Raw genomic sequence first — 24,149 nt, forward strand, 5'->3', positions numbered from 1 at the left:
ATGTATCAAAATGCACTTTTGCTGCAGTTAATTACAGTATTAAATATGCATTTAAACATTTTGAAATTACAGAAGTAACTGCTTATATATTGAACTACCTTTGCTCTACCGTTAGTATTGAATACAAGAACATTATTCTAATTTTAAATGATGTGCATTGTTTACGTTCCTGTATTCAAATGGCGCCGAAAGCGAAGAGTAGTTTCGCTTTCAAATAACTTCAAAAAATTGAATTACTCTCTTTACATAAAGCAAATTGTAAACACATAATAAAACAGTATGCATACATAGACATCTGGTAATAATCCAATAACATGGTTAAATTTTATTATAAGTATTAGAACAGTTATAGGTCAGCTACATTCTAGCGACCGAATTCTATCGACGACTAATCCCAAGTGTGTTGCCAACGCAGGGCAACGAAAAAGTGTAAATTCATTCTAGAGGCATAGAAGTAAAAATAAATGAAGGTTAAAAAGTGCAATTTAAGATAAACATTTTCACGATATGTTTAATCAATTAAATTATATCAAACTTGAATGAAAATTTAAAAAAAAAAAAAAAAAAAAAAAACGAGTTAACTATTAAGCCCTTTCTTTCAGATTGCTTCACTATACAACATTGAGCCACAAAATGGTTCTCTGTTTTTTTTTTTTCTTTTTATGATGAGTACTAACAAGGCAGTACAAAAACATGAGAAATATTCATGGAATTACATAAATAATATTTTATTCTATGATTTTTTTTAAATCTCAGACAGCTCGAAAATTTATTTTTCTTAAAAAATCATTAAATTTATTCGTAATGAAGTTATCAAAATGCTGTTTGACATTCTTCAAAAAAGCGAACTCCAGGTCGTTGAGAGAATTTAGAAGTAACCTAAGAGAGGAAAATCCAAGAGGGCAAAGTCGAATGAATAAAGAAGATGATACCAAACACCTGAGGCATACTCTATAAATTTTTGTCGGAGAGTTTGAGTCTGAGAAATTTTTATCATAATGGAAGGCGACACATTGAAGAATGGTCGATTGTGGACGCTTCGCTTCGATTTCGGACTTTAAAACTGCCATCAGAGAACTGTATTTTTCCAAATTCATTGTCTGATTTGATGGTAATAATTAACAGCATATAATTTCTTTGTAGTCAAATATACACAAGAGATTCCTATTTTGGTATGCAGCCCTTATGAGGTATTTCTCCCACCTTCTTAGCGTATCTTCGTGGTGTGGTGGTCTGCACGCTGGGCGCGTATTTCTAGAGGTCCGTGGTTTGATTCCCGGCGAAGGCGTTGCTAAGTTTTCATCTCTCCTGTTCCGAAATAACCTAATGTCTCTACAGTGACGCCCGAACTGTAGCGGTGGTGGATGCCGTTTCTCCACACCCAGGAATGGCGACTGGGGTTTTAGGGAACACCCAGGATTTGGGCGTTCCCTAAAACCCCAGTCGCCATTTAAAAGGGGGAATATAAGGAGATCAATTTCTTACTCTACCATTATTGTAGAGTATCCGCTTCGCAACTCCAGTAATGAGGTGCTTTAAAAGAAAGGAACATCTTTATTTCTTTCCATTGAAGAATCACATTCGAAAACTTAGCAAGCAAAATCTACTGTGTTAAAGTAGGGAATACCTACTTTAGTTTCTCCTACTTGTTAAAGTAGGAGATACTTACTTTAACACCTAGGGGAAACTAAAGTAGTTAACTTTGTTAAAGTAGGAGATACCTACTTTAACAAAGGAGAATCGTATATCATAGCAACTTTCACATCTAATTTGTTTAAAGTGATCATGCACTGTACGGTTTGGAACATTTAGTGTGTCTGATAATTTCTAAATTGCATAATTTTAATTTTCAGCTGTGCCATCTTTTAATAAGCCTTTTATTTTACATAGTGTGGCTGTCCAGAGCGATTATCAAATTCGAGGCTGAAATACTTGAGGGTCTCAAACCACTTTCAAACTGTGTCATCTGAAAAAGCACAGCTTGGAGCAAATTTTACCGGTAGTTTAACTAGCACCTTTTCAAATTAAAAGAAAGTAATACAAAGAAAATGAACTTTTGCGTTTTCCATTTTTAGCGCTGCACTAAAATAAACGTTATGCTACAACTTATGGAAGAATCATACAACGTGACCAGAAAAGACCATCATTAAACATTCGCTTCGATCAAGGTCACTCCGTATAAAAATAAAAAAATAATTTAGAAGAAAATGCGCTTCGATCTGAAAAACTTTAGAACTTTTAGGATGTCCCAGTATCAAAGGACTTAAACTTTATTTAAATGGGTTACTAAATAATATGATAGATTATATTCCCTTCCTTTCAATATAAAGTTTATTATTTTTTGATAGCTACGCTTTCAGAAAAGACTTTTAGTCGATTTAAATCCTGTAGCCATTTGTGTTTAAACAAGGATTTTGCCTACTGTGAAAATGATTTTGTATTTGTAATCCTGAAATATGAATTTGCAGATTGTTGATTTCAAGAGGTTTGAATTAAATCAGTTTAATGTTTCGGACGTAGGTATTTCTCCTCTGGATTTCGTAACGCATTGATATCTCCTCCTACCTAAATGCTACATGACTCCTCTTTCAAAGCATCTGATATTAAGAGTAATATTACGTACATTGTTCCATTTCTAATTTCCAGTCGAACAATGTAATTAGTTGGTCTATACAATATCAAAGTACAGAATCATTAATTAGCTCTATGATCTGATGATTTCCTCTAGAGTTTACTTTATATTTATAGTCTGAGAATTTGTTGTAATAAACTGTGGAACATTTATTAAGTAGGAAACTCGAAACATATACCTTTCAGAATTAGGCTTCTTTCTCCTGCAGAATATGAACATGAACCTAATATGAAATTTTCAATCTGAATTATTCTAGAAGCAAGCAGATTAACTGCTGTTGAAATATTTATTTTAATTTAAAGTTCTGTTTGCGTTAAGATATATCGTATAGTCCTTCTGTTTCAACAGAATATTAAAATGAGCGAACTTATCTGATTGTATTTGTCATGATCACCATTCCTCCTAGTTTGTAAGTTTCTCCTTTGCTACTGAATATTAGGTAAAGTTTGTGAAACTTGTTGGTACTGGGATACCATTTAAATAGTGAATTTTGATATTGAACTTGCGTGCTGTCCATTACTATCGCAAAAACGGGAGCAAATTTGTTTTCGTTGGTTTTAGTTTTGTATTTCGAGCTAGTTCATTAGTTTTAGGTTTGTGTTTGTTTTTCTTGTTGTGCAAGATCTGTAAATGCAAAGGAGAGAGCAACGTTCTGCAGCCCAGGAGGTGTTTGCCGAAACTTTTCGCAGATTTACTGTTTTGAAAGATTTCTTCCTTAAATATAAAATATGGGGAAGGAAAAGGAACGTAAGCTTACGGTCAAAAAATCACTTCTGAAAACTTTACTTCAGGACAACTGATATCAGAGAGCCTTGAAGATGAAGCTTGGGCTCAGGATGAAGATTGCGCTGTTTAGAAAAATGCACACAAACAGTCTTCTCTTGCGAAAATATAAATCCCTCACTATCTGACCACTTTTGAATCCTTTTAAGAGCAATCTGCAATTGTCTCTCGACGTATTTCATATCTGCACCTTCACAATTTATCTGCAGGTCAACAACATGATACTGAACCTGAAATGGAAGAAGGAAGTTCTCTCAAAACAGAGTTTATTCTTGCTAAAATCAATAAGACAAAGAACGCAACGTTGTGGTACATCCTTTTATTGACAAAACACATCTAATAACAGAGCAAATTCTTACTTGAAAAAAACCTAGTCTTCAAGAAATTCCTTATGGAAATTGGCAGGTTGCCGCTCGAGCCACTGTTGTAAAGATCACACAATATATCATATCTCCATGCTTTGTCATAAGCGTTTTGAATATAAAAAAATATTGACAGTAAATGGTTCTTTTTGACAAAGGGTTTACGAATGGAGGTTTCCAAAAAGATCACTTTACCCTTAAATGTTCTACCTTTGCGGAACCCACTCTGATATGGTGAGATTACGTTGCATTTTACTAATGGACCAGGCGGCGGTTTACTACTTTTTCAAATACTTTGCAAACACAGCTTGTAAGAGCGCCTGGCCGGTAGTTTAAGAGATTCTTCGGGTCTTTCCCTGGTTTAGCTATGGGGATGACAACAGATCTTTGCCATGCACTGGGAAAGGAATGCTTCTTCAACACTCTATTGAAAATGGCGAAAAGGGCAGCTAATGACTTATGGGACAGATGCTTCATCATATATTAACTGACACCATCCGGAACTGGACTGGATCCTGCGTGTCTGTATCAATTCAAACATGCTCAGCTCAAACATGGAAAATTCGCTATTATGTGCCTTGGAGATGGGAGAGTTGAACTGGCTTTTTCAGACAGTCGCATAATAGAAAGAAACGACGGCGAGTAATTGCTGTCACTAGAAACGGCAGCAAAATTCTCACCAATCGCGTTCGCAATTTCTTCTGTTGCGCTGATCACTCGGCCATCTTTTTCCAGAAAGGAAAGTGAGCAGGTACTCCTTTGAACTTATCCTCAAGCTACTGACACAAGGACTAGTGACCAGCCGATTGACACACGTGAAGACGACAAGGTGTTTCCCGTTTCGCTGAAGCAAAGGCCAAAGCAGTATGTTGTGGACAGTACCTCGCCCCTGAACTACCAGGACCCTACTTTTCAGCCTCCGAATAGGAAACCCACAAGGAAGAAAGGAAGGAAAAACGTTTCAGCTCTGAGGAGAGAAGACAGAAAAGAAGATAGATCACTAGGGCTCCAGGATTGTGACACCCGTCTACTAAGATGATGATCTCTTGAAGGGCTAGGATACCTTGGGATTACCACACCCGTACTCCCAGAAAGTGAGCCCCTGAGGGCCTTAGCAGAAAAGCCTCGCATTCTTCGCCGTAATCAATTAAATGGAGGGTAATAAATTAAATGAAAGGATATCTTGTAGGGTGTATTTGTTTATAAAAAAGTTTCTGGAAGTAAAGATTCCTTGAAAATCTGCATTCTTAGAGGTGTGAAGGAAACTGTTGTTTTGTCTGATTAATTAAACCATTTTTAATTAATATAACCAGTTATAGTTAAACAAATATATATTTATTCGAGTAAAGTAACTCCTGTATCTAAATGTGTTTAAATTGATTGATGGTATTTATACTGAACACGATGTCAAAAAAAAAAAAAAAAAAAAAAGTGACGAAGTAAGCACTTTCCACCTAGGATTTTCAAACCAAGGAGAATGATAAAATGTTAGCTGTCTTCCGTTTTATTTAAAGGATCAAATTATTCTTATAATTACTGTATCCAAAGACGTTTTTTCCGCGTCTTTATGCAAAAGTGTTATAAAGGAAGCAAATATTCATATTTTAGTGCTTTTCAAATTTAATGGAATTACTTCTGTTAATATAAGAAATTCTACATTTTATAATCCTCCTTAACCAGTACCTATAATAATAATTACGAATATTTTATATTCATTATGGTAATTAAAGCACAGAAATGTCTTATTCCAGTACGACAAAAAAATTACCAAAATATTTAATATCATAAATTTCGATTTTTGACATCATTTTCAGCTTGTCTTTAGGGGCCGATTAATAAACAAATTAGAATAATTAACATTTGTTTTTTTTCATTAAATGACAACATTGTAGAAACATTAGGTAATTTTCTGGAAGCAGAAGAGATGAAAAATGAGCAATCGCCTTCGCCGGGAATCGAACCACGGACCTCTGGAATACCGGCCCAGCGTGCAGAACCACTACATCACGAAGGCACGCTAGGAAAGCGGGAGAAACACCTTATGATAAAATGATATTCTTTTGAAGTTTAGAAATATGATAGATTTTATAATTTATAAATTTGTTACGCATGGTTTTTCGAAAGAATTTGCACACAAGTAGGTTATTAGTTTCAAAACGACCAGAAGAGAGAAGCGATAAGAACGCCAGATCCTTTATTCTACCGAGACTAAAGTCACGTGCAAAGGAGACAACGCCAGAGGCGCTTTTAACCACTTTGTTTATATTCAAAACTGTAACGAGTATATATTCTATTATGCTCAATCTGAAAAAAGTTTTCAAACGTATTTACTCGGGTGCTGATAAAAAATTAGTTCATTAATAGACTAGTTAACTCACCTTAGTTAAAAAGTTAAGTGGTTATTTGTGAGTAAATAAGAAGACGAATGGTATTATTTTCCAAGAAAGTGCTCTAAAATATTTTCTCAAGTGATTTCTGGTAAAACTAACTTTGGATTTCAGACAATTAAAATGTTTTAACATTTTAAAGTTTCAAAAATAAAATAATAAAATATATAGAATAAAAGTTAATTGTGTCATTAAAACTAGGTGAAAAGAATGTGCAGTATTTATGCTACCAATAAAGACTTGTTCATTATGCTATCCGAAATTCACATCAAAATAGGAAGGACACGTATGCTTAAAGAATTCCAATTTAAGTACAAAAATTTTACGAATGAAGTTGTAAAGCTGTATATAAATTTATGTAAACAATGTCAAATGAAACATACTGCATATAAAAAAGGTATTGTTATGAAACCAATGGTTAGTTCAGAGTTAAACTCAAGATGACAAATCAATCTGATAGACCAGAAGTCATGCAGATATGCCTAGTACAAGTTTATAATGGAATATCAAGACTATTTACCGAAGTTTGTCCCGTTACGACCCATAAAAACCAAAATCTTTGAAGAAGTTCTTTTTCAAATAGCTTAACACTTGGTTACACAGCTATATTATATTCCAATAATGGTAGAAAATTGTGTTAAATAAGAAACTTCACGGCACCAATGTTATATCTGAAATTCATATATGTTAAATTTTAAATATGATACTACTTGCCGTGAAAGGTTTCTACTTCCTTTTAGGGAGGAAACTAAACTCTTAAGAATTTGCTAATTACCAAACTTTAGTGATCGTATAGTGAAACGGTAAAGCATTTTGCGTTGTGAAAAAATGCATCCCGGGACCGCGCCGTGAGAGGATCGAAAACATAAGAAAAACATATACAAGATATATAGGAAAAACATATTAAATATATAAAGAAAACATACTGTAATAGGTTTCCAGATTAAATATCAGTTTATTCAATTACATCACAATAAAATAAAACCTTAACCTCATCTGAGAGTCTAAAGAGAATTCTTCAATTCGTCATTTACTTTTTTTTTCATTTAAATTCATATAAAAAACTTTAAGGTTTGTCTTGGTAATTTAAAAGGGGAAAGGGAAACAATTGATAGCCTGAGAATTAATTTTTAGATTCGACGTTGTTTTTACATTCTAAGGACGTTTTTGAAAAACTTACTTAAAGTTCAAACACAAAAAAAATAAAACTTATCTTGTGTGGACATCTTGAAGTCGAGGACTCGTATCCTAATAAGCGTTGAAGTCGACGGGGCTCATCTTTACGGTCACAAAATGGAAGTTTCAGAAGACATCGTCCTGTCCAGGCACTATTTGCGAAAACACACACGCAGGTAACTGGTTTTCATAATGACAACATTATTTTTCTTCTGTAAAACAGAAACAGGAGCACTGCTGCCCAGGACGGCTATCCGCTTGGTCTTGAAAGCCTTAAGTCAACACGCAGGTAACTGGTTCAAATTTCGCCTTTTTACCAGAACGCGGCAAGGGAGCATGTTTGCAGCTTCCGGCCAGAAACGTTTTTCTAGGCAATTACGGCTTGCCTGTTCTTGCTCATCCCAAGAGCAAGCTTCACGAGGAACGTCCAAAGTAAGTTCCACACGCCAATCAGTAAGAGAGTCTCTCCAAGTCTCGCACGAAAAAGGTGTCACACCAAAAAGTCCTTTCACGGCAAGTAGTATCATATTTAACATTTAACATATATGAATTTCAGATATAACATTGGTGCCGTGAAGTTTCTTATTTAACACAATTTTCTACCATTATTGGAATATAATATAGCTGTGTAACCAAGTATTAAGCTATTTGAAAAAGAACTTCTTCAAAGATTTTGGTTTTTATGGGTCGTAACTGGACAAACTGCGGTAAATGGTCTTGCTATTCCATTATAAACTTGTACTAGACATACCTGCATGACTTCTGGTCTATCAGATTGATTTGTCATCTTGAGTTTAACTCTGAACTAACCATTGGTTTCATAACAATACCTTCGTAACAATACCTTTACAAGAGTAAGTGAGTAAAGTCCTTAAGTCTTTCAGCAAATATTCAAGCCTCTTCAATCTCGCCTCTTAACCCAAAACGCGGCCGGGGAGCATACTTGCCGCTCCCCGCCGGGAAACATCTCTCGTCGTGAATTACATCTTGTCGATCTCTTTCAAGCCGGTTTTCAAGAGTAACGTCCACAAGCCCAGCCAACCAGTCAGTAATTCCAACTCGAATTTCCTTCGTCTCCTTCACAAACGCGGGCTCCCACTATGGCTTCACTTATCGCCCCCTTAATTTTGGCAAAATTTGCGTTTTCAACTCCCGAATGCGGAAATAAGGGTGATCGCGCATGCGCGCCCTTCTTCACTTAGCCAACAACCGGACCCTCAATCGCCAAAAACCTGAATGACTTGCATTGAAAGACAAGTAGCAAGCTTTGACCTTTTTGTCACGTACTTCCTCTCTTAAGGTCAACTACACAATGAAAATCCTTCTAGAACATTCTAAAGGACAAAGCGCGCGAAATCATGACTTGGCAAAAAAAATTGCTTCCCTTTCCCTGCTTCTTTTCACAATGAATCAAAGCTTGTACAAAAATTGCAAATAAAAGAAAAATAAATAATATTCTTTTAAACTAAATAATATTCCCAGAAGCATCTGTTTTTCCCCAAAATTAAAGCCTTAAAATAAATAATTCAGAATCAAATAAAATTAAAATTTCCATAAATCAGAAAATCATTCACCTAGTTTTTATACCGCTATCAGACAAATTCTCTACACAACAATTTATAAGATATTTTCTCCCTCTTTCAAGCAAGCTTCCGCGGTGTAACGGCAGCCCAATTAGCTCGTATTCAGAAGCTCTAGGTTCGAGTCCCGTCGAAGGCATTGCTCATTTTTTGGAATTCCTACTTAACCTAATGACACTACAGGTTGCGCCCGAACTAAAAGGTGGTGACAATAAGTCATCATCATCAGATTTGGCTATTGGGTCCCCTTATCCCCAGACACCCTTAAAAAATGGATTACATAAGATATTTTCTCTCTTCTTCTACCGTGCCTTCGTGGTGTAAGGCTGGCGTACTCGGAACGTATTCAGGAGGTTCAGTTTCCAGTCTTGGCGAGGACATTGCACATTTTTCATATACTCCTGCTTCAAAATAACCTAATGACTCTACAAATTCAATAATCGAGTCATATTCCAACTTTGAGTTATGTGGAAAGTTGCTAAGGTAGCTCTCGGAAAGCCTCATCATAATCTCAGGCTCAATAAAGAGATGCTCAATTAAAAGGGCGAATCAGACATAATGAATATGTTAACTGCATAGATGAATAATAGCAATACAAATAATAGGTCAGATGGTTTGCTCTTAAGGCATATGTAAAAGTTCTTATGAAGCCCTGTTTGGCGTTAACCAAAAAGAGATCTTAGTCAACTTTACCTGGCCAGTAGATCAGGAATACTGAAACCAATCAACAGTTGAAAGAAATTATTAATACTTTAGAAGAAAATTTGAGCAACTAGCATGAAAGCGATATTTCAAAGAAAAATATTAAAGAGAAACTAAAACCTTCCACGTCTTCAAATCAAAGCCCTGTTCTCATTAAAGTACTCTCATCGCTGTATATTCTGCTCTCATTATAGAACATTCATTAAAGATTTTGCTCACACAGCAATGCCCTTGTTAAATTTAAAAGGAAAAAGTCTAGATTCACTTTGTCAACGGAAGCAAATACAGCTTTTGAAAACCTTAATGCGGCATTAATGAAAGCCTCTGTCTTGAAATTTTCTGAAGGGCAAGGGAAGTTAGAAATCGTCCCAGATACATCTGATTTCGCATAAGAAGCCGGCTTATGCGTGACGCACAGTACAGGTTAAAGCAAGACCGGTACTAGTATGTCCATTTTGGCATACTAGTTAGCTCCGTGCCTTTTTAACTATTGGGGCTCTGGTCCGAATGGAATTTAAATAAAGAGCACCTCGAGCGGTAGCCTGACAGCCTCTCAACCCTCTTTTCCTGTCACGGGCCGAAAGAGAGGATTTAGGCTGGCAGTGTATATAGAGAGATAAGGGTTTTGAAACAGAAAACATTAAAAATGAACAATGCCCTCGCCGGGGCTTGAACCTGAATCTCTCGAATACGCGTCGAGTGAGTGTGCAACCGTTATCCCACGAAGGCACGCAGAAAGGAGGGACAAAATACTTTATATGCCCTTCCTTTTAAAAGGCTTTTAAAGGGCGACTGGGGATTAGGAGACCCAATCGCCAAATCCTTGTGGTGAAGAATCTTAAACCACCACTTTTTAGTTCGAGCGCCACTTTAGAGTCCTTAGTTTTTTTTATGCTGGAGTTAATGAAAGTCCTTGCCGGGACTCGAAGCTGGACCTCTCGAATGCGTGCCGAGTGTCTTACCATTACACCCCGAAGGCATGCAGGAAGGAGAGAGAATGTATCTTATACGTGTATTTTAAGTGTCCTCTCACTGCACAGATAATACATGCTTTCAAGCATTAATGCCTTCTGCGGGATTTGAGCCTTGTTATATCTGTGTTAATGAACTAGCCTATGTACTAAGATTCGCTAAACACGATACCCCGGGGAAAACATCGGCTGAATAATTCTTTCGGAAAAATGATTGCAACCCCCGATAATGTATTACTTATACCCGATAGTGTATTACTTACTACAATACACATTACTTACTACAATGCTTATTGCGTAAGATATTATATATTAGTACAAATATATATTTAGTACATTATGATTATATATTAGTACATTATGATGACACATTACGCAGTATTTACTATCAAACGCATTACTTAAGATATAATATATTAGTACAATTATAAATTTAATACAATATGATGACACAATACGTAATACTATACTTGATACAGTGTTCAATACTTGAGACATTATTATGCAGAACATAGTGCACGGTACGTTGTGCGGAAGTGTGCACAAGATGACGCAGTACTTAAAATATAATGCGCTATACTTAATACTTAAGTCATAACACTGCATGCTTAACTCGGTAGGTATATACAAGATGATATATGCAGGATATAGAAGATATGCACGGGATGACACAGTATATAAAATACGGTGCACAATAATTACGTCATATTACTTAATGCTTAACACTTAAGATAGGTACAGGATGATACATGAGAATATACACGAGATATATGCAGGGTGACATAGTACTTAAAATGTAATGCGCAACACTTAATATTTAAGTCATGATGCTTAGTATTTAAGATATATACAAGATGATACATGCGGGATAGAGAAGATGTATACATGATGACACAGTGCTTAAAATATAATGCGCAACACTTATTTAGTCATGATACTTAGTACTTGATACTTAAGATACGTACATGATGATACATACAGGGTACAGGGGATAAATACAAGATAACACAGTGTTAAAAATATAATGCGGAACACTCAATACTTACGTAATAATATTTAATACTGAAGATATATATATGATGGTACACACAGGATATATGCCAGATACAGTGCAGATATAATGCAGATAGTTTGTATAATACAGGTATGATATGCAGATAATAACTGTAGTGGAGACACTATGTTATAGAATGCGTGGCACATACTATATATTATATTATATGCACAGTGCTTATTGAATTAAAGTAGGTGCACAATACGTTTTATATACACATTGTCCACAGAACAAATACATAGTGCAAAGTCAGATACACAATGCTTGTAGAGATGTTAGGATTTATAGTTTGCTCACAGTTATATGAACAGAATTATCATGACCACATGAGTATGAAAAAACGCCGGATTGTAGGACCACGAAAAGGACAAAATTCCTTTAAGCAAGCCAAAAGAAATCTTTCAACGGAAAGCCAATGGAAAACTTTCATTCATGAAAAAACGATGGGTTAGTCAAAGCTAAGCTTTAAACTGTCCCCGGAAGAGGAACCAATGCGATGGAAAGCCGAACGAACCAGTGAGTAAAAAGCAGAGACGAACGGGAAACTAGAGGATGCGCACTGTGTACCGTGAAAGAACTTTTCATCTATATATTCTGAAGCGAAAGAGGTACCATACTTAAACAACAATAAAAGATAGTGAAAATTTAACTTACTTCTTCAGATGTCGGTTTATTTTACGTATGTGTACGAAGTTGCTTGTACACATTTAATTCAAGCAAAAATATCTAAATTTAATTATCTAAATCTAAATTTAAATATTATATCTTTATCTGGATGTTTAATATAACAAAAACGTTTTTCTTTTAATGCATCCATGTGTCCTACGTTAGTCCAAAAAAGTAATCATTTAAATTGTAGCATATTAAAAGTAGTTTAATAATATGTTTGCACAAATATATATATTAAAAACTAATGTGCTGTAAAAACTAAATTTGTTCCTGTTGATGTGTATTGTAAATGAAAATTAAATCTAGCATATTGTTAATATTATTTTAGGCTTTTCAATCGATACGTATGGAGAATAATAAGTTAAACGAAATATAAGTCTAGAAATTAGGTATAGATTTTCAAGTAGGGGACGGTGAGGTCTAATCTATCTAATGCTTAAAATCATACAGGAGTTCGGTTAGAAATTAGGTAACTGTCTAAAAGTGCAGGAAATACTGAACTGTTACCTAATTGCTTATCGAATTCGTCTATGGTTCTGAACTTTACGCACTGTTTCATGCAAAGCTCGACAGCAACATGAAAAACCACTTTTAGAGTTATAACGTGAATTTTGATAGATTATATTCTTGTAACTGAATTTAGCTGTATTTTAAACTAAAAATACTTATATTTTAAATCTTTCTATGCTCCCCCAGACGAAAAAGGGGTTAGTGACACTGATTGTCGTACTGAAGGGTCTGGGTTCGAATCCTGGAGAAGGCATGGATGTAAATTACCTGTTCCTTGATAGCAGGCAACGGTGATCCACCTATTAAATGCCTCCATAATAAAGAGACCACCGCCTCCGGCCATAGTTGTGGCCACCACCTATAATAGCCATTATAAAGCACTAGCCGCCTAGTGCTTTCTAATGAAAAACTATTTCTATGGCTAAACTATATCTCCTTCCAGATATCAGGAGGAAAATATGACATGTTAGACAGCGATGAATCTGAAAAGGAAAAAGTTTAAGATTAAATTTTGTAAAATGTAAATTTATCCTCCTGAATTTTGTTGAGTTTTTATGAAGGCTGGCTCATGCCTAACAGCTTGCTAGAATTTAAAAGTATTATCCAAGATCATTAAGACCTTCGCAGACGTTCACAACGTAAAGTGCTTTAAGACTTCTATAGACCTTGCACAACAAAGACGCACATAGTTAAGGGGGTTAAATATCTTTCATTCTCCACAATTTAAAGGGTAACTGGGAAGCTGTCTTCATATTCTGGTGATGAAGAATCATGGTCCACTTATTTAACTCGGGCGTCACTGTAGTGAACACTAGACATTTTAGTCTGAGCAAGAAGCGTTGAAAATCCCTCGTCGGATTCGAACTCCAGACCTTCCAACTGCTTGCCGGATATTCTTCCAATGACACAGCGAAGGTGCGCTTTAAAGATGGATAAAATAATTACCTGTTTATGTTGTCAAGTAAGGAAAGACATTTTGAGGACGGCATTTTTTGAAAATTTAAAATCAATCATTCACAGCAGAGAACTGCATTCGCACAGTTATTTCAAGGTAACTATAAAATTCTTAAATCTTATTCATTCTATGAAATCTTGCCATTGAAATGAAATTCTTTTATCCAAAGGCTTTCATTTCTCTGGATTGCTTAGGAGAATAATTTAATTTTCCTCATTCCTTATTATAAACACTTTAATGTCAATTTAACTTCATTTCTTTTGTCGAAATTAGTCATTAAAAAGCAATAATGTTTTTGAAGTGAGAAAGATTTAATTACCAGATAGCAATAAATATTTTAGTATGCTCTTGAAAAAGTAGTAAAATAAGAGTTCAGAGATAATCATCTAATTTTTTGAAAAGAGACAGCACTTAGTTTCTTTACGATATTCTTGTATTTGCCTAAAGCTCAAAGTTTCGACTTATCAAACAAAGAAAAAAATGAAATATATTTTCGATACGTTTCTCTGAATTTTATTGACAGAAGTTAAGCAAACTCATTAAACTAAAAAGTAAATATTCAAGATTAAAGAAAAAGCAATTTTAGATTGGTGCAGATTTTGTGTTAACTCTATTATTTTCAAAAACGATTAAACATAGCCATTTTTCCACAAGAAAAAGCAAGAAAACTGAAGAGGCCCTAAAATGGAGTAAGAAGGCAAAACCGAAACAAAAGTATTCTCTTGAATGTCGTTTTGATAAGAGAAAAATTAGTTGGCCTACCTGTAAAATTTAAAATTAGGCTAAAGTAGAAACTTATATTGGGTAGGTCTTGAATAAATGTGTGTTAGCTTCAAAGCTATGAGACTTAATCCTTCTTCAGAACAAGAACTCAATGATTTCATTTTAATTCACAAAGTTAGACAAGAAATGTTTGTTCTTCTTTGAGTGACATAAACCTAAATTTTACATTAGGGTGTTTCTTTCTAAATTAGATAAAAGTAAATAATTCCGGACTATTTATTTTTTTTCTGAACTAAGACAAAAACAGTTATATTTAATAAATAATAAAATTTTATGAATTGCATGTAATTGTTCGCATTCATTATGCTAAGTGTAAATGAGCGCATTCAGAGCTTGAGAAAAATTATCTATGTTCTCATAAAAATAACGATAATACATGAAGTTACGAAGCAATCTAAATTGAAATTCCATGCAATGAGCAAATGTCAAACTCAATCGTAATCATAAAACGTCACTCAGTTTCTGAGAGGGTTAATACTGATATGACATCTTCCAAAGTCATGGCAAGCAGAAAAGCACTTTGCTCAAAGCGCGTTTCGTAGAGAACTTCTAAAACCACGACTCAAAACTCATTGAGTCGAAATAGTTTTGTATGAGACCGGAGTGTCTTTTAAAGGATATTTCTGGATAAATAGCTGTCGCATTTTGAGACAAAGTTTAGAATTTGTTATATGCGATGGTTCCGAGAAAACCAGTTTGTGACATCTGCGAACAATTTTAAGGATTACTTCATAACGATGTCGCATAATAAATTTTTCATAGGCCATTAGATATTTCGAACTAGTCTGCATGAAAATCATCTCTACTACCGCCAGTGTTTAAACCACTGATCTCCTAATTTACAAGCCAAACTTACTGACCTCTTACATCTCATGAGCATGCAGGAACGTATGCTGTAATTTATCCTAATTTCCCCATTTAAAGAGGCAATATGGAGAGGAGGAGACCCAAACAGTCGAATACAGATGTTGAGCAGGCGCAAGTTTAAACCATTAGACATTTTTGTAAACAGAAGCCCACCAGCGGCCGAGCGGTAAAGACGCTGAACACTGGTAGTTCGGTCTGAGGTTCGAATCCCGCGAACGGGCTGGCTGCATGGGCGTTTTCGTGGTTTTCCCCATGTGTAACGTGTATACGAGCCAGTTTCCCTTAGAAAGTCCTCCACGGAAGGCATCCCTCCCTTTAGGCAGATAGCCCTCGTGTGCTTTGCCATAACTGAATGATCCAATCCAATGATTGTAAACAGAAAGAATGGAAAATTAACTGTGCTCTTGCTGGGATTCGAACCATAGAACTTCTAATTTACCTGCTAGCAAGAATAATTATGGGTGGAATATGGAAATTCTATACTTCCTTTCATGAAAATGGGCCACTGTTGTCCAAAATAGGAAACTTCATTAAGGTGTCTCGAGAAAGTGTGCTCTCACTCTTATAAAGAGTTTTTTCTTTTTCAAAGCAATTTTCATAAGGGTTAGGACCCATTTCTACCAGTACATCGCTATAAAAGTAAGACTTTAGTTTCTCTCCTCACTAGTAAAAAGTAAAGAAAAATCTTACTTGCATTGCACAGCGCGACATGGAAGGTACTCAAACCTTAATGCACCTGAACTTCAATTACAAACAATTCTAGCCAATTCTAGCAAACCAATAAAACTAGGAAACAAATCAAAGAACAAAACAAACTCATTAACCAAATTAAAATACTGAGAAACAAACTCGCCCTTAACTCACCTTTCGAGGAAGATTCTCTGGCCTCGCTAACAGGGTCACCTCGAGCTTTATTTTGAATAAATTCAACATAATAGTTAGGATAATATATGATACAACTAAAATTTTGCTCTAACAATTTTCTGAATGGAGATTTTCCATCTTTGTAAAACACTGAATCTCTTATACATTTAAATGAATCAATTTTAAATAACTTTTAACATAAATTAACGATTGTGAAATACATTATTGTTTATTACATAATCTTTCTAATTAAATTACATAAATAATCGCAAATATACAATTAAACTTAGTTACAATTTTAGGAATTTACTACATAGTCAATCTACTTACTTATATCTGATTAGATTATTTACAATTTTTACCATTCCTGACCTGGATTTTTCTTTTGTAAATAAATATTGTATTTCCTCTTAAATATTTAAATATATTCTTCTTTAATAGAAATTTTCTGTATGCATTCACACAAATAGTGTATAAAGTCTGCATTTCGTGCTTCATAATCCCATTTACATTTGACATTCTTTCTGTGAAATCTCTTTAAATATTCTGAACTTTGTCCATGACCTCTTAGTGCTTGATTTATTCTTTTATCACTACAGAGTCTTGTTATCTTATAACGTTGCGCGCCTCTAACTTGCACGCAACCAAGAGGTGACTGTGAAAGCTTGTATAAACCACAGAGTCTTGTAAAGGGTTTAAGTCCCTTTTTATTCAACGTACTAAATTACAATTGCGTCCTCTTGACGCTTACAAACTGTGCCAACTAGGCAGTCAAAATAAAAATAATAACCTGAAAAGAAAATAAAGACAAGATTCTAACTACGAGGCTCTCTAAAATAACTAACTCACCGCGTTTTACAAATACCGCAGCTAATTCAGCAGACTTGAAGCTCACTGGAACAATTGCAACTACTTCCCGCCAAGCACATAGACCGCAACGCGGGGTTCTTTAATTCTCGATTTCTACCTCCGCGCTCGCGAAGTAAGAATAACTCTCTCACCGAACTTGTTTCCTTCTATTTAAATCATACTACTTCCGCTGATAATTTGAATGCTTGCGCGTTCTACTCAAATTTACATATTCTGGCATTGGCAGTTCCAGGGGAAAGTAAGGCTTGACAGGAAAGATAGTTTAAACTTAAAATAAATGTTAGTTAAAATAAATATAAACCCTACATTTGCCGCTGCCAGAATTTGGAAAACTTGGAAGCAGGTCCTACAAACGACCTGTTGTAAGTTTATCTAATTCTGAACTAACTGGCGAAAGCCTCGTTTACACAAAAAAATCTTATGTAACAATTATATATTAAAATTCTGTTATTCGTTACAAAGCTTTCTTCTTACAGCCACTTTTCCTGGACTTCATCAATCAATCTTGGTCTTTCCTTCCAGCATCTGGAAGGAATAAGTATCAGTATCTTTCTACATACATTATAATTTACACTTTCTTGACACAATAAATTTTTGTTTTTAACGATTCGTTTTTCTTAGTTATTGCTTACTTCACATTCATTCAATTTTTCAAGCATTAGTTTAACTTTACCTTGGCTCTCCACCATGTGTGGTGTCAAACGGGAATATTCGTGTTTTAGTCTTACAACACTTCCCCTAACCACCATGATTTGTTAGAATTCAACAACCAAATAGACACACCTTACTCGACATTCTACAACTCAATGAGCTACTTTAATATTCTTAAAAATTCAAATGTAGGTGGAGAACCCTACAAAACACATTCATTCTAACTTCCCCCTCATTCATCTTTAAACATGCAGGCTTTCGCTCTAAAGCATGACTTTACAGTTTAATACTTAAATTTTGACTTCATTGCTTTTAAGCATTCACTTTTAGCATCTACAATTTTATCCTTTTAGACTAAATTCTACTTTTACATATCATGCAAGTATTTACATACATTTACAAAAGTTTAATACATATGCTTTTTACAATTTACCATAAAATGAATAAGAGAAAATAAATTTTTACTTTACTCATTCTTCGCCAAACTGGCGGCACTGAAACTAAAATTCTTATTAGTACAAGAATACGAAGTTATTTTTATTTCCGGCCAAATTTTGGCTTTAACATAACAGAATTAGTCTTTCGACCAACAGAAAATGCTTGTTTTTAGCTTTTACACTTAAAGAAAATAATACTTTTGCCTTAGCTAAATAAAGTAAAACAAAACTAAGTCTCAACCGAGACATATTGACTTTCGTCAAAACATAGAACTTCGTACTTATGCATAACATTTCGGAACAAAACAGAAAGAAAAATTTATAGAAGGTTTTAACTTATCTTTGAGTTTTCGATGCTTGAAACTCCGTCATCCGTTTTTGACAAAATTGATCCCAAGTTAGAGGTGTCATGGATGTCAATCTTCTCCTTATTGGTCTCCGAGTGTCGTCCCCGTTGCTCTTTCTTTTGCGTCCTCTACATGCTGTCCTCTTGACGGAGTAATCGTCTGGTTGTTGGCCTTTGCGTTTCTGCCTGGGATGGCTGGTCTTGACGTCCTCCGGTCTGGAGTCCTTCTTGAATTTCTTCTGTTCGTCGTATTTTTGTGCCTCCTGTTGGCGTTTCAGTTTCCGGAACGGCGGCCTTGCTGGCACCTGACTCTGTGGCCGTGTGCGCGTTCTCCTTGATGTGTAATTTCTCCTGCCATCTTTTACAGGTGGTGTTTTCGTCTTTACCGCGGTTTCTTTACCCGGTTCATCTGTATTTTTGTTTTTCTTAAACGCCGGAGTTTGAAAATCCTTTTTTCTTTTTGATACCGACGTCCGGGTTGTAGAAGGTCTAGGTCTCTCTTCAGTTCTCCGTTTCTTGGGTGGTGGAATAGTTGTTGCAGTCTCTGGCCCTTCTATTTCGTTTAGACTTGAGTCCTGCAAGAAACTTTTAAGGATTTCAAAATCATTGGGATTATAGTATTTTTTCACCTGGTCGGGACTTGCTTTACAGATTTCCCCTCTCTCGTTTTTAAGATATAAGACTACTCCTTTGATTTCCTGAATTACATAGGGGCCTTCAAACTTTGGAGCTAGCGTTGCCATAAAATTGTCTGGGGCACTTGATAAAGAAAATTTCCGTTTCAATACTTTATCCCCAACTTTAAAATCTGCTTCACGGCGTTTTCTATCATAATAAATTTTCTGCCTATTTCTTGCCGTATCCGAAGTTTTAAGCGCCTGATCAATTAGCTTTTGCACGTCCTTTTGTCTAAATTCCTGCTCTCTTTGTTGCACAAAGAATAATTTATCTAAAGGAGTAATTAACTTTCTGCCTAAAAATAATTCTGCTGGAGATTTTCCCGTAGTACCATGATGTGCCGTTCTTAAAGCATAAGCTAATTCATTTATGTAGCCATCCCAGCGCTTGTGATGTGTGCTAACGTAACTGCGAATTATTTTTACAATGTTTTTATTAACTCTTTCTGCTATGTTAGCCTGTGGTCTATACGGAACCATTTTGATATGGCGTATATCAAGTCCATTGCATATGTTTTCAAATATTTGACTAATGAATTGTTTTCCGTTATCGCTAATGACTTTTATCGGTGCACCGTATTTTAAAATGTATCTGTGTAAGAATGCATCTGCGACTGTTTTGGCTGACGCGCGTTTAAGTGGAACAATTTCTATCCATTTTGAAAAATGATCTACTATTACTAAAAGAAAACGATTTTTATTTAACTCGCTCTGGGGGAAGGGACCAAGGAGATCTATGCCTAAAATTTCATTCGGAAATGTAGCGCGAATGCTATTTAAGTACCCGGCCGGGCTGTAATTACTATCATTTATTAACTGACATTGATTGCAGGACCTGACATACGCCGTTACTATTTTGTATAATTGCGGGAAATATACCGCCTCGCGTACCCTTTTTAAAGTCTTTCTGACCCCGAGGTGGCCCGCTGTTTTTTTTTTCGTGCAACTCTTTCAAAATGCTTAATCGAAGCGAGGCTGGGATGACTGGCTTATACTCAAGATTTTTGTTCGTTGTTTTCGTATAGAATAATAAATTATTTATTATTTCATAGTTTTTTGCTCTATTTCTTATCGCATCGATATCTGTGTGCTCAAAGCTTTCGGGGTCTTTCAAATAAGCATAGATATTTCCAAATTCAGGATCAGCTTTCAGTTCAGTAATAACCGTATCTCTAGAATCTAAAATTTTTGAAGTCAACACAGCGCATTTAAGTTCATTGCCTTCATCGTCCAGTTTTATACGAGAAAGTGCGTCAGCTACATTGTTTTCCTTACCCGGTTTATATTTTATTGTGATATTATATTCTTGGAGTTTTAAAGCCCATCTTATTAACCTGGGCGTTAGGTTTTTTCCCGAGTAAAGTCTACCAACAGCCGCATGATCCGAAAAGACTGTTACTGGCGATTTGCCGAAATAAACTCGAAATTTGTGTACAGCCATTAATACGGCTAATGTTTCTCTTTCTGTAGCTGTATAATTCCTTTGTGTTTGATTCAAAGTTTTACTAAAAAATGCCAGCGGATGGTTATTTTGCATAAGAACTGCACCCACCGCATAGTCTGATGCATCTGCCGCAATTTCCAGGTTTTCATCCCCCTCAGGGAATTTTAAAACAGGGGCATTAATAAGCGCTTCTTTTAATCTTTCAAAAGCTGTGTTCGCTTCCGCTGTCCACGTAAATTTATTTTTTTTTCTTTTGATTACTAAGAGTGGTTCAACAATATTAGCGAAATCTTTTATGAAAGATCGATAGTAAGAACATAGTCCAAGGAAAGACGAAAGTTTCTTGGCGGTGTTGGGCGATGGGAAATTCTTAATAGCTTTTATTTTTGAATCTTGCGTTTCTATTCCGTTTTTCGAAATTTTATAACCGAGATATTTAAGTTCTTTAGTTGCGAACTTGCATTTTGAGGCGTTAATTGTAAGACCGGCCTCTTTTAATAATTTAAAAACTTGTTCGAGGTCATTAATGTGTTGTTCCAACGTATTACTCGTTATAATTATATCATCTAGATAAATTAAGGTTGATTTTCTTAGGACAGGCTTTAGAACAATGTCCATAGCTCTCTGGAATGTTGATGGGGCCCCACACAACCCAAAAGGCATGCGTAAAAATGCATAAGTGCCCGATTTTGTTATAAACGCGGTTTTATGTATATCTTCGGGTCTCATAGCTATTTGATAGTAACCAGACGTTAAGTCCAAAGTAGACATATATCTCGTCGATTTGATCTGTCTAATGATCTCGTCTATAACCGGCAAAGGGTAAACTGGAAATTTAGTTTTCTATAATCGATAGCAAACCTCCAAGCCCTTTTATCCGAAGGAGGAAACTCGTTCTTTTTCCTACATAGTACGACTGGACTCGCGTATTCACTATTTATGGGCGTTATTATTTTATTCTTTAACATCTCCTGAATATGTTCTTCGATGATTAAGTCTTTTTGTTTATCATAGCGATACGGTTTAGTCCTAGAAGGTTTTTCGGCATTTAATTGAATCTTGTGAGTCACGATCTGACAGTTTCCCGGTTTTTCTGAAAACAAATGAGAAAAATTACTCACCACTTGCTGTATTGCTTTACTTTCCTGGTCATTCAAATGGCTAAGGTCCAATTCAGGTGTCTCCGCAGGTTCCACCACCCTCTGGTCCATCTCCAGCACCACGGAACTATCTTGAAAATTTAATTTGGCCCTCGCGGCCCTTAAAAAGTCCATACCTAAAATAAGAGAGTGTTGGAGGTGTTTCACCACAAAAATTAATACTTTGAGATTTTCCTCTTTTATCTGTAAGTTTAATGATACTTTCCCGATGCAGTGACATGTTTTTCCTTGCGCCGCTAGAATTTCCGTATTTCTGGTTTTGAATAGTCGTATCCTATAAAAATTCTTTTTGAAGAACTTTTCACTCATGAAATTTCCTTCTGCCCCTGTATCGATGAGGGCTTCTACTGGTACATCGCCAACCAGGACTTGTATAATTGGTAGCTGTGAGTTTTTTACGATGACTGTATTTAGATGTCTATTTGAGGGTTTTTCTAAAACTTCCGGGGTCTGGACCCTCCCTTTCACAGGCCCCTCTAGTCGTTTAAAGCTTTCCTTTCAATCTGTGTCTTCTGGGTACGCGGATGCTTATTTTCAAATTTTCTTTTTGGGCCTTGACCTTCGAGTTTCGATGCGTTAGCTTGATAGTTCTTTCCCCCATATGAGCGATTTCCATTTCTGGTTTCTTCCTTCCTTCTGGTACTTTGAGAATATGTTTCCCCTCTCGCTCTTTCCGCTATTCTGCGATTTTGAAATTTCACCGCCAATTCGAAAAGTTCCTGCAATGTGGTTGGGTTTCTAATTTCAAAGTAGTCTTGAACAGCGGGTAACAATCTTGGTAATATTATTTCAATAATCTCCGCATCGGGTTTCTTGCCATACAGCATATCCGTTAGCTTGATTTTTCGTAAAATAAAGTCCGTCAATTGTGCTGTATCCCGTTGATAGAAACTATATAGCTCGGCTTCCAGCCGTGCGCGATCTTTCACGATATTTCACTTTACTAACGATTTTTTGAAATTTTCAAATGTATACGTCGGGCTTCCAAATTCACCTAGAAGAAATTTTCCTATATTTTTCCACCATAGCGCGGCCTGTCCTCTTAGTGCTGATGTGGCGATAGCAACGTTTTGTCTTTCAGGCACAGGATAGAGCTGAAATTGGTTTTCTATACCTTCTAAAAATACGGACACCGAATTTTTTCCGTCGAAATAGACGTTTGGCTTGATTGATGTTCTCAAAGTCTGGACCAGGTATCCAAATCCTTCTAACTGAGTTGTCATTTCTTGGTGTTGTCCAGCGGCTTCCATCCAATTTTCGGCCATTTCAGTTCGATAAGTATTCGGGCGCCAATATAACGTTGCGCGCCTCTAACTTGCACGCAACCAAGAGGTGACTGTGAAAGCTTGTATAAACCACAGAGTCTTGTAAAGGGTTTAAGTCCCTTTTTATTCAACGTACTAAATTACAATTGCGTCCTCTTGACGCTTACAAACTGTGCCAACTAGGCAGTCAAAATAAAAATAATAACCTGAAAAGAAAATAAAGACAAGATTCTAACTACGAGGCTCTCTAAAATAACGAACTCACCGCGTTTTACAAATACCGCAGCTAATTCAGCAGACTTGAAGCTCACTGGAACAATTGCAACTACTTCCCGCCAAGCACATAGACCGCAACGCGGGGTTTTTTAATTCTCGATTTCTACCTCCGCGCTCGCGAAGTAAGAATAACTCTCTCACCGAACTTGTTTCCTTCTATTTAAATCATACTACTTCCGCTGATAATTTGAATGCTTGCGCGTTCTACTCAAATTTACATATTCTGGCATTGGCAGTTCCAGGGGAAAGTAAGGCTTGACAGGAAAGATAGTTTAAACTTAAAATAAATGTTAGTTAAAATAAATATAAACCCTACAATCTTAACTTCGAAAAACTCCGAAAGACTTTTCTTTCAGTGTTATTATTATCCCAGCGGTCTTGCCATTTTTTTCATTATATCTTTTTGCAATAATGTTTTCACGGTGATATCTATTTTATTATTCTTAGTTGCTTCCTTTCCAATGTTGCAGGGAGAGATAGAAGGGCTAGCTCGATCTTTGTTCGACTCCTGGCCGACGCGAGTCTAATGGGGGGACGTAACAGGTAATAATCTGACGTCACTGTGATGCCACCTGTCCTGATTTCCCGCGTTTAAAACAGTAGTTCCATTGAGCTGCGAGACGATTTTCTAGAGGTTACATATCCCAAATTAATTTTAATAATATATATATATATATCTGTTTTCTAATAATGTATATATTTAAAATAATTTATATATATGTAATTTT

Source organism: Stegodyphus dumicola, chromosome 3 (assembly GCF_044657685.1).
Source record: "Stegodyphus dumicola isolate Sdum_Otavi_A_Nest chromosome 3, ASM4465768v1".
NCBI classification, from domain to species: Eukaryota; Metazoa; Arthropoda; class Arachnida; order Araneae; family Eresidae; genus Stegodyphus; species Stegodyphus dumicola.